General features: G+C 46.1%; 2 non-coding genes across 2 annotated transcripts; both read left to right on the top strand.

The window, feature by feature from the left end:
• Positions 1–10,569: 10,569 nt before the first annotated feature.
• On the top strand, positions 10,570–10,669 carry LOC141174802 (U6 spliceosomal RNA). Its single transcript, XR_012252987.1, has one exon. It is a non-coding gene; the product is annotated as a U6 spliceosomal RNA (small nuclear RNA).
• LOC141174813 (U6 spliceosomal RNA) lies at positions 10,670–10,776 on the top strand. The gene has a single exon (XR_012252988.1). It is a non-coding gene; the product is annotated as a U6 spliceosomal RNA (small nuclear RNA).
• Positions 10,777–11,609: the final 833 nt, after the last annotated feature.

Below are 11,609 nucleotides of genomic sequence, written 5' to 3'. Positions count from 1 at the left end.
ATTTCAGTGAGAGCTGTTCGTACGATTGCTAGAGAGGCAAATCAGAACCCCCGCTTGACCTCAAAAGACCTACAGAAAGATTTAACAGACTCTAGCTTTGTGGTACATTGTTCTACTGTTCAAAGACACCTACACAAATATGACCTTCATGGAAGAGTCATCAGAAGAAAACCTCTCCTGCAGCCTCACCATAAAATTCAGCATCAAAAGTATGCAAAAGAACATCTAAACAAGCCTGATACATTTTGGAAACAAGTTCTGTCACCGAAAGGTTAAAATAGAAGTCTTTGGCCACAATGATCAAAGGTATGTGTGGAGAAAAAAGGCCACCAAATTTCAGGAAAATAACATCTTGCCAACTATTAAGCATGGGGGTGGATCAGTCATGCTTTGGGGTTGTGTTGCAGCCAATGGTGCAGGGGACATTTCACTTGTAGAGGGAACAATGGATTCAATGAAATTTCAACAAATTCTTGATGCAAACATAACACCATCTGTAAAAAAGCTGAAGTTGAAAAGAGGATGGCTTCTACAAATGGTTAATGATCCTAAACAAACATCAAAATCCACAATAGGCTACCTCAAAAGGTGCAAGCTGAAGGTTTTACAATGGCCCTCACAGTCCCCTCTTCTGAACATCAATGAAAATCTGTGGCTAGACCTCAAAATAGCAGTGCATGCAAGATGACCAAGGAATCTCACAGAACTGGAAGGATTTTCCAAGGAAGAATGGATGAAAATCCCTCAAACAAGAATTGAAAGACTCTTGTCTTGCTACAAAAAGCTTTTACAAGCTGTGATACTTTCAAAAGGGGGTGCTACTAGGTACTAACCATGCAGGATGCCCAAACTTTTGCATTGGTCCATTTTCCTTTTTCGTCATTTTTAAAATGTAAAAGATATAAATTTTTTAATTTTTTGCCTAAAATACAAAGGAAATCTGTTATCTTTAACTTCAGGCCTTTTAGAGATAATTTCATCTTCAACTTGCTTAACTGTTCACAATAACACTAACTTTGACCAGGGGTGCCCAAACTTTTACATGCCACTGTATATTCTTGTATATAGGAGCAGTATTATAGTGGTTATATTCTTGTATATAGGGGCAGTATTATTGTAGTTATATTCTTGTACATAGGGGCAGTATTATAGTAGTTATATTCTTGTACATAGGGGCATTATTATAGTAGTTATATTCTTGTACATAGGAGCAGTATAATAGTAGTTATATTCTTGTACATAGGAGCAGTATTATAGTAGTTATATTCTTGTACATAGGAGCAGTATTATAGTAGTTATATTCTTGTACATAGGGAGCAGTATTATAGTAGTTATAGTCTTGTACATACTGGCAGTATTATAGTAGTTATATTCTTGTACATAGGGACAGTATTATAGTAGTTATGTTCTTGTACATAGGGAGCAGTATTATAGTAGTTATATTCTTGTACATAGGAGCAGTATTATAGTAGATATATTGTTGTACATAGGGGCAGTATTATAGTAGTTATATTCTTGTACATAGGGGCAGTATTATAGTAGTTATATTCTTGTACATAGGAGCAGTATAATAGTAGTTATATTCTTGTACATAGGAGCAGTATTATAGTAGTTATATTCTTGTACATAGGGGGCAGTATTATAGTAGTTATATTCTTGTACATAGGGGGCAGTATTATAGTAGTTATATTCTTGTACATAGGAGCAGTATAATAGTAGTTATATTCTTGTACATAGGAGCAGTATTATAGTAGGTACAACGGGTGAGATTAGTTTTGAACATGTCACCAATTTTCTAAGTAAATATATTTTGAAAGGTGCCATTGACATGAAATTCTCACCGGATGTCGGAAAGAACCCATCCAATCCACAAAGGCAAAGAAATCATCCATAGATGTTCATAAATTGTGTAATAACTAGAAACGACACAGGGAAAAAATATTGACCACATGAAGAAAGAGAGGTGCAAAAAGCCATAGAAAGTCATGACATCAGTCATGCCCAGTAGAACAATTGATAGATATTTTACAGCCTTTAATTGAGGCTCTTGCCTGAACTCTCATGGTACTATAGGTCTAGGAGAGGCTATTGCATATTGTAATATATCCTGCCTAGATACCTAATTACAATATTGCATTACCCATTCTCTAATTATGCCTTAGTCCCTCATAGGTGTGTGTAACAGCTAACTCACTACCCATATTCAGAATCCACATGACCGAGACAGTGGCGTAACTAGAGTTCCATGGGCCCCCATCTCCATATTGGTCAGATGTATGGGCCCTTGTAGCATTCTACATCCTATGATGATATATGTGATTACCCTGCATGTGATGATGTCCCGATCCAGGGACCTTCCTGTAATAATGTCCTCCATCCTGGCCCCTTTTTCTAATAATGTCCCCTGTCTTGGCCCCCATCCTGTAATAATGTCCCTCATCATAGGCCCCTTCCTGGTATAATGTCCCCCTTCCTGTGCCCCTTCTTGTTATAATGTCTTCTTTCCTGGTATAGTATCCCCCATCATAATCCCCTGCCTGGTATAATATACCCCATCCTATAACAATGTCCCCCCAATGTCCTGGTTTAGTGACCACCATCCTAGTATAATGTCCCCCATCCTGGATCCCTTCCTGGTGTAATGTCCTCCATTCTGGGCCCCATCCTTGTATAATGATCCTATCCTGGTATAATGACCCCCGTCCTGGTCCTCTTCCTGATGTAATGACTTTCATCCTGGGTAACTTACTGGTATAATAACTCCCATCCTGATATAATGACTCCTATCCTCGGCCCCTTCCTTGTATAATGTCCCCCATCCCGGGACCCTTCTTGTTATAATGTCCGTTCTGCTGCTCTTTCACAACACATTAAAAAAACAAAACGATTCTTCTTAAATTCCTCCGCTACCACAATGTGCGGCGTCCTCTTCCACAGCCAGAAGCTGACTTTGCCATGGGTGGCGCATGATGTCACTGCCATCTGTCACTTGTGACGGGCATGCCGATGCATGAATGCACATCCAGCTGAAATAGGCGCTGGCGTCAGCCAATCCCCCTACCTGCATGGGCGCAGTCATGGTCACACCTTCTGCGACTGCGATCGTTACTCCCCTGGACTGAGGGCTTTGCATGCTCTGCAGAGAGCATGCCATTCAGATTTGTAGTCTTAAAGATGAGCGTTTCCCTATTAGCACAGTAAAATTAAGATAAAGTAGATAGTAGGATACAGCTTGCCTGTCCTGTGGATTCATGGGGATAGCAACACTCCAGCATTTTTTATGAGAGTGCATGAACTGTACACTGGACTACAATCTGTAGGAAGAAACCAAAACAAATGTGCAAAATCCAACTCTGAGTGGTTAAAAATCCATGGAATCTTTATTATTTCAAGTTCCCATCAGATTGGCATAGATTGTACACAGCTGTATCCACACTATGCCAATCTTATTTTAACCTGAAGAAAAGAAAAGATTTCATGAATTTTAACCATTCAATGCTGGGATTTTCCACATTTATTTTTAATGCTTTATTAGTAGAGGTTAGCTGATCTTTTGAACTTCAGATCTGCCAACTTTGCCAAACTTTCCCCAAAAAATAAAAGAATAAATTGGCATAAATATCAATACCGGAAAGCTTGTGATTGCTCAGAAAATACACGTGGAAGAGAGGAGAGAAAGAGAGAACGCCGCTGACCATAAGACATTACACTCTACAGAAGAGAGGACACTGCTGACCATAAGAGCTTACACTCTACAGGAGAGAGAGACGACCCTGCTGACCATAAGAGCTTACACTCTACAGGAGAGAGAGGGACGACCCTGCTGACCATAAGACCTTACACTCTACAGAAGAGAGAGAAGACCCTGCTGACCATAAGAGCTTACACTCCACAGAAGAGAGAGAGGACCCTGCTGACCATAAGAGCTTACACTCTACAGAAGAGAGAGAGGACCCAGCTGACCATAAGAGCTTACACTGTACAGGAGAGAGGACCCCGCTGACCATAAGAGCTTATACTCTACAGGAGAGAAAGAGGACCCCGCTGACCATAAGAGCTTACACTCTACAAGAGAGAGCGAGGTCCCTGCTGACCATAAGATCTTACACTCTACAGGAGAGAAAGAGGACCCCGCTGACCATAAGACCTTACACTCTACAGAAGAGAGAGAAGACCCTGCTGACCATAAGAGCTTACATTCTACAGGAGAGAGAGAGATCCCTGCTGACCATAAGAGCTTACACTCTACAGGAGAGAGAGGATCCTGCTGACCATAAGAGCTTACACTCTACAGGAGAGAAAGAGGACCCTGCTGACTATAAGAGCTTACACTCTACGGAAGAGAGAGAAGCATGCTGACCATAAGAGCTTACACTGTACAGGAGAGAGAGAGACGACCCTGCTGACCATAAGAGCTTACATTCTACAGGAGAGAGAGAGGACCCCGCTGACCATAAGAGCTCACACTCTACAGAAGAGAGAGACCTTGCTGACCATAAGAGCTTACACTCTACAGAAGAGAGAGGACCCTGTTGACCATAACAGTTTACACTCTACAGAAGAGAGAGAGGAACCCTGCTGACCATGAGAGCTTACACTCTACAGAAGAGAGAGAGGAACCATGCTGACCATAAGAGCTTACACTCTACAGAAGAGAGAGAGGAACCCTGCTGACCATAACAGCTTACACTCTACAGAAGAGAGAGAGGATCCCGCTGACCATAAGAGCTTACACTGTACAGGAGAGAGAGGAACCCTGCTGACCATAAGAGCTTACACTCTACAGAAGAGAGTGGAACCCTGCTGACCATAAGAGCTTACACACTACAGAAGAGAGAGAGGAACCCTGCTGACCATGAGAGCTTACACTCTACAGAAGAGAGAGATAACCCCACTGACGATAAGAACTTACACTCTATAGAAGAGAAAGAGGACCCCATTGACCATAAGAGCTTACACTCTACAGGAAAGAAAGAGGACCCTGCTGACCATAAGAGCTTACACTCTACAGAAGAGAGAGAGGGTCCCGCTGACCATGAGAGCTTGCACCCTACAGAAGAGAGAGAGGACCCTGCTGACGATAACAGCTTACACTCTACAGAAGAGAGAGGGTCCCGCTGACCATGAGAGCTTACACTCTACAGAAGAGAGAGTACCCTGCTGGCCATAAGAGCTTACACTCTACAGAAGAGAGAGGAACCCTGCTGACCATAAGAGCTTACACTCTACAGAAGAAAGAGAAGATCCCGCTGACCATAAGAGCTTACACTCTACAAAAGAGAGAGAGGACCCTGCTGACCATAAGAGCTTATACTCTACAGTAGAGAGAGAAGACCCCGCTGATCATAAGAGCTTACACTCTACAGGAGAGAGGGACCCTGCTGACTATAAGAGCTTACACTCTACAGAAGAGAGAGAGGTCCCTGCTGACCATATGAGTTTATACTCTACAGAAGAGAGAGAAGACCCCGCTGATCATAAGAGCTTACACTCAACAGGAGAGAGAGAGAGGGACCCTGCTGACCATAAGAGCTTACACTGTATAGGAGAGAGAGACGACCCTGCTGACCATAAGAGCTTACATTCTACAGGAGAGAGAGAGGGACCCTGCTGACCATAAAAGCTTACACTCTACAGGAGAGAGAGGATCCTGCTGACCATAAGAGTTTACACTCTACCGAAGATAGGACCATGCTGACCATAAGAACTTACACTCTACAGGAGAGAGAAAGAACCCTGCTGACCATGAGAGCTTACACTCTACAGAAGAGAGAGATAACCCCACTGACGATAAGAACTTACACTCTATAGAAGAGAAAGAGGACCCCATTGACCATAAGAGCTTACACTCTACAGGAAAGAAAGAGGACCCTGCTGACCATAAGAGCTTACACTCTACAGAAGAGAGAGTGGAACCCTGCTGACCATAAGAGCTTACACTCTACAGAAGAGAGAGAGGAACCCTGCTGACCATCATAGCTTACACTCTACAGAAGAGAGAGAGATAACCCCACTGATGATAAGAGCTTACACTCTATAGAAGAGAAAGAGGACCCCATTGACCATAAGAGCTTACACTCTACAGGAAAGAAAGAGGACCCTGCTGACCATAAGAGCTTACACTCTACAGAAGAAAGAGAGGGTCCGGCTGACCATGAGAGCTTGCACCCTACAGAAGAGAGAGAGGACCCTGCTGACCATAACAGCTTACACTCTACAGAAGAGAGAGAGGGTTCCGCTGACCATGAGAGCTTACACTCTACAGGAGAGAGAGAGAGAGGGACCCTGCTGACCATAAGAGCTTACTCTCTACAGGAGAGAGAGGATCCCGCTGACCATAACAGCTTACACTCTACAGGAGAGAGAGAGGATCCCGCTGACCATAAGAGTCATAAGTACCGTATGGCGGATTACAAAAAACAGAATACTAGGGAGCAGCAAGAATAAAATAAAAGCAAAAACTGGATACTTGGGACCAGGTGACAGGTCCTCTTTAAAGGCGTTTTCACTAATTCACCTTAGTTAACTCCCCGGATTCAGTGCTGTGTCTCCGCCGTTGCGGTTGTGTACAAGCTGCAGGGGAGAGGACACATCAACAGCGCTGCAGCCATCAAAAGCTAAAAGAGAAAACCTTGTCAATGTTGTAAGTTTGACAAAATGCCTTAAGTTCGGACTCTCGCTAATCATCCCCTTACATCTTCATCTATGTGTAAAGAGGAGGTGAAGATTTTAAAGTGAATCTTGAAGTTACTGTATCGGATTGATGATACATGTTTTAATTCTGGATTCCAGTAATATCCTTCATGGCTTTGCTGTTTTATGGATACTTGGATTGCGCCATCCTTTTGTCAGAGTAACACATGGCCTCATGTGGACAGCTTCTCTCAGGAATGCCGGCACGCAGGTCTCGTATACTCTGTGGAATAAAACTTCAATTAAATGATGTCAAATGCTTTTACCATTTAACTCATGGCATCACATGCAAGCTCATCTCAGCAATGCAAGAAGAAGGGAAGGAATGCTGAAACATTTGCAACTGATTAAACTTTTGAGCAATAGAGAAACTGAAGGAGAGTTTACCACACACTGGAAACAGGAGATTTTAAGAGTTAAAGTGATTTTCCAGGAATATTCTTCAGATAAGTAATAAATGTGAGATCAGTAGGGGGTCCAATCCTGTAAAGAAATCACTGGGACTACACCTGTCTACTCTTCTGACATAAATGTTTTTCGAACTCTAACAAGTCTAGAGGATGGAACTCAATGTTGCACCACAAAACTTGACAAGCGGGCATTAATATTCCCATTGTCATTAGTGTATGTGTGGCGCCCCTGCGGGTTCAGTCGCCACAGAGGCACTGCATCTCACCCAGAGGTGTGGTATCCCACTCTCAGGTAAGGAGGGAGTACTGCCCGGGACCCACCCACCTGCTTCCAACACTACACCCTTCCAGACCAGCAGACGGGGCAAGATGCACTGGCTTATGCTGAGCCCTGTCCCTGGTTGGAAGTGGGGGGGAACAGAGTAAGGGGGAACCAAGTAGTGGGTGTGGGTGGAGGAAGCAGCATAGGGGAGCACTTCAGAAGGAGTATAAAAAGGGGAACCATCTTGGGAGAGTCCAGTCAGAGAGGACAGTCTGAGGAGAAGTAGTGGGAGCAGGAGCTCTGTAGGAGCTCTGCTCAGAGGAGCAGGCTTAGATTAAGAGGCCCAGGAGGACTGGCTAGACAAGGAAGGGAGCAGAGAGAAGGCCTACAACTTCACCTGGTGAGGTGAATTCCCAACTTGCTTCCAGGCCGCCCGGACCTCTACTACCAGCTAGTACCTGTGCCCCGGTCTGCTTAACAGCCGCAAGTAAAGATAAGAGGAAACCGCCATTAAGCTGTGGACTGGTCATTATCTGCGCCATCACCTGCACTACATCGGGGGGAGGAAGATGCCCAACCTGGGAGAGGATTCAGCCTTGGGCGTGGCCGCCGCCACTGTAATGCCGTTATCAATGGCATACATACCAGGGGCGGCATGGATGCCACAGTACTCAGGGGAGTCGCACATCCTGACCGACTTTAAGGAGAGACTGTGCAGTTTGTTCCAAGTGTACCCCCTGTCTGAGGAGCAAAAAGTCAGCATCCTTATAGGACAGCTAATCGGTGCAGCCCAGAGAGAGGTGAAGTCCTGGCCGGGCAGGGACAAAGACACTGTTAAGGAAATACTGGCCCGGTTAAAGGATACCTTTGACACCCGCACAGCAGCAGAGATTAAAATGAAGTTCTACGGGTGCAAACAAAGGGTGCAGGACAGTGTACTGTACTATGCTCTAAACCTGCAGGAGGCGCTGCGGGCCATTAAACAGGTAGACCCCAAAAGTGTGCAAGACGAGGACAGATTGCTAACTGAGCAGTTTATTGAGGGGCTCCTGTCTAACGCTCACCGGACACAGCATGCGCATTATGGCTCTTCAAAACCCTGATCTGGACTTTGCGCAATTTAAAGACCGAGCCATCCGGGTGCTGCGAGAATCAATCCCAAGTGACTCTGCACCCCTCCGGCGCCCAGCTATCACATACCACCAGGAGGTGGCATCCTTTTCCCCAGCACCTGTGGAGGCTGACGCACAGACCCTAGATAATGACCCGTCTGCAGACCTACACCTTCAGGTCCAGGAACTGACCAAAAGTGTGGCTACACTAACCAAAACCGTGCAGGCCATGCAAGTGTCTCCAAAGGAAAAGATCCAGCTGGCTTCCTGTCCAGATGATGTCCCATGGCGACGGCAGAGAGAATTCCACCGACCAGAGGGAGGAACAGCGATCGCAACGACCAGGACGGACAACCCATCTGCCGCCGCTGTAAAAAGGCGGGGCACTTTGCAAGATTCTGCGATTTAAAGTGAGAAACCCCTGGGGCAGAGGGCCAACCCCCAGGAGTAAGATGACCAGGCCCACAAAGCTGGCGAGACAAGTACGTGGGAGGACGACCTGTCCTACCTGTCGTGCTCGATGGCATCCCGTTGAACTCGTTGCTGGACACGGGTTCCCAGGTGACAACGATGCCAAATATCCTTTACAAACGATACTGGACTGACTCAGACATTACCCGCCGTCCAGATGAACATCTTAGCATCTATGCCAGCAATGGTCAGCCCTTACCTCAGGTGGGGTATAAAGAGGTGACCATAAAAGTTGGCCGAGTAGAATTGCCATCACAAGGAATGATTATTGTTGATATTGATCGCCGAGAAAGCCATCCTATGATAACTATAGGCACCAATGTGATAGAGAATTGTCTTGGGGAAATTATTCTTTTGTTGCAACAGGTCGCAGAGACTGCCAGTTCCAGTCAGCAGCGAGTTCTGCAGAAGGAAATCAGAGCCCTGATGAAAAGACAACAGGTAGAGCTGTCTGGTGGAGAAGTCGGCAGTGTCAGGATGAGTGATCCATTCCCCATTGTAATGCCCCCTAGGAGTGAAATGTTAATATGGTGTAGGGCAGCAATAGATCTCAGGGGTCAAGATTATCAGGCCCTGGTAGAACCCGTGTACTTTGACAGTAGGCCCAGCATCTTGACAGCCAGGGGTGTAGTCGATGTCCGCAAGGGAGAGTACCGATACACATCCTGAATTGTGGGGAGAAAGAGGTCCATTTACCCTGGTATGCCACCCTTGCTAAGCTGTTCACTGTCAGTAACAATGCAATAAAGGCAGTGGAACCCTTGCCTCCATCAAACCGGTGGAGGATAATGGCTCCAAGGGGCAGGTGGAGGATTGGTGTCAGAAGCTACAAGTAGGCACTGACTCCACCCCTTCGCACCAAAAGCATGGGGTGTACCAGGTGGTCCAAGAATATGAGCGAGTCTTTAGCAAACACCCACTAGACTTTGGGCAGGTAAAAGGGGTCCAACATCATATCCCCACAGGAGATCATCCGCCCATTAAAGAGAGGTTCCGGCCTGTACCCCCAGCTCACTATCAATGTGCCAAAGGAATGTTACGGGAGATAAAGGAGGCTGGGGTGATAAGAGATAGTTGTAGCCCCTGGGCAGCTCCATTAGTTCTCTTTAGAAAGAGAGAGGGTACAATGAGGATGTGTGTTGATTACAGGCAGATTAACCGCATTACACATAAGGACGCCTACACATTACCCAGAATTGAGGAATCATTAGCTGCACTAAGATCCGCTAATTATTTCTCCACTTTGGATCTCACCAGTGGGTATTGGCAGGTTCCTGTGGCAGAGGCGGACAGAGAGAAGACCGCGTTTACAACACCAATGGGCCTCTGCGAGTTCAACTGCATGCCATTCTGGCTCTGCAATGCCCCAGGAACTTTCCAGCGGTTAATAGAGTGTTGCCTGGGACACAAAAACTTCGAAACCGTTCTGCTGTACCTAGACGATGTAATCGTCTACTCAAAGACATATGAAGACCACCTGGAGCACCTGGCCGAGGTGTTCGAAGCCCTATCTGGTTATGGCCTGAAAGTAAAGCCGACCAAGTGCCACCTGTTGAAGCCCAAGGTGCAGTACCTAGGCCATGTGGTAAGCACCGAAGGTGTAGCACCAGACCCTGAAAAAGTCAGGCAGCACATATACTAAAATTGGAACAATACAGAGAAGATTAGCATGGCCCCTGCGCAAGGATGACACGCAAATTCGTGAAGCATTCCATATTTTAGTGCTTGCTTCGGCGGCACATATACTAAAATTGGAACAATACAGAGAAGATTAGCATGGCCCCTGCGCAAGGATGACACGCAAAAGTCAAAGTGATCAAGGACTGGCCAAGACCCTCCACTATCAAGGAAGCGTGGCAGCTCCTCGGGCTGGTAGGCTACTACAGGAGATTCATCATTGTTTCACCAAGATAGCGGCATCCATGCAGGACCTCTTAGTGGGCCAGTCCAAGAAGGCCAAGTACCCGAATCCTCCGTTCAAGTTGAGTAAAACAGAAGAAGAATCCTTCACTCGACTGAAAGTGGCTTTTACTGGAGACAAAGTCCTGGCCTTCCCCAGCTGTGGCCAACCCTTTACACTCTATACGGATGGCAACAACGTGGGATTGGGAGCGGCGCTGTTCCACGTACAGCAGGGCAGAGAGAGAGTGATTGCCTATGCCAGCAGGAAGCTCCGGCCCACGGAAAGGAATCCCGACAACTATAGTTCCTTTAAGTTGTAGTTTTTAGCCATAGTCTGGGCTGTAACAGAGCGCTTCAAACATTACCTTGCCTCCTCCAGATTTACAGTCTTCACGGATAACAACCCGCTGACACACCTGGAGACTGCGAAGCTTGGTGCCCTAGAACAACGGTGGATGGCTCGACTGTCTAACTACGAGTTTACCATCAAGTATCGGGCGAAGCATAAAAACACTAATGCTGATGCGGTGTCCAGGATGCTCAACTTGCCAGATGGGGGAGAAGACCCGGAAGAGCTGGAGGAGATAGAGGTACCCGCTTTCCATCGTCACGGGGTGACCCAGTGCTCCCACTGTGTGAGGGACAAGTGCTCCGCCAACAGAGAGGCCACGTTTAACCCATTGCCCCACCATGGATGGGCAGAAGCGCAGGATATTGACCCAGCTGTCCACCTAGTAAAGGAGTTGCTGACACAAGCTG

Source organism: Phyllobates terribilis, unplaced genomic scaffold (genome assembly GCF_046119375.1).
Source record: "Phyllobates terribilis strain yellow unplaced genomic scaffold, ASM4611937v1 Scaffold_1__5_contigs__length_1240528914, whole genome shotgun sequence".
Classification (NCBI taxonomy): Eukaryota; Metazoa; Chordata; class Amphibia; order Anura; family Dendrobatidae; genus Phyllobates; species Phyllobates terribilis.
Note: the sequence above shows the minus strand (reverse complement) of the source record. Positions and strands in the feature narration are given on the sequence as shown.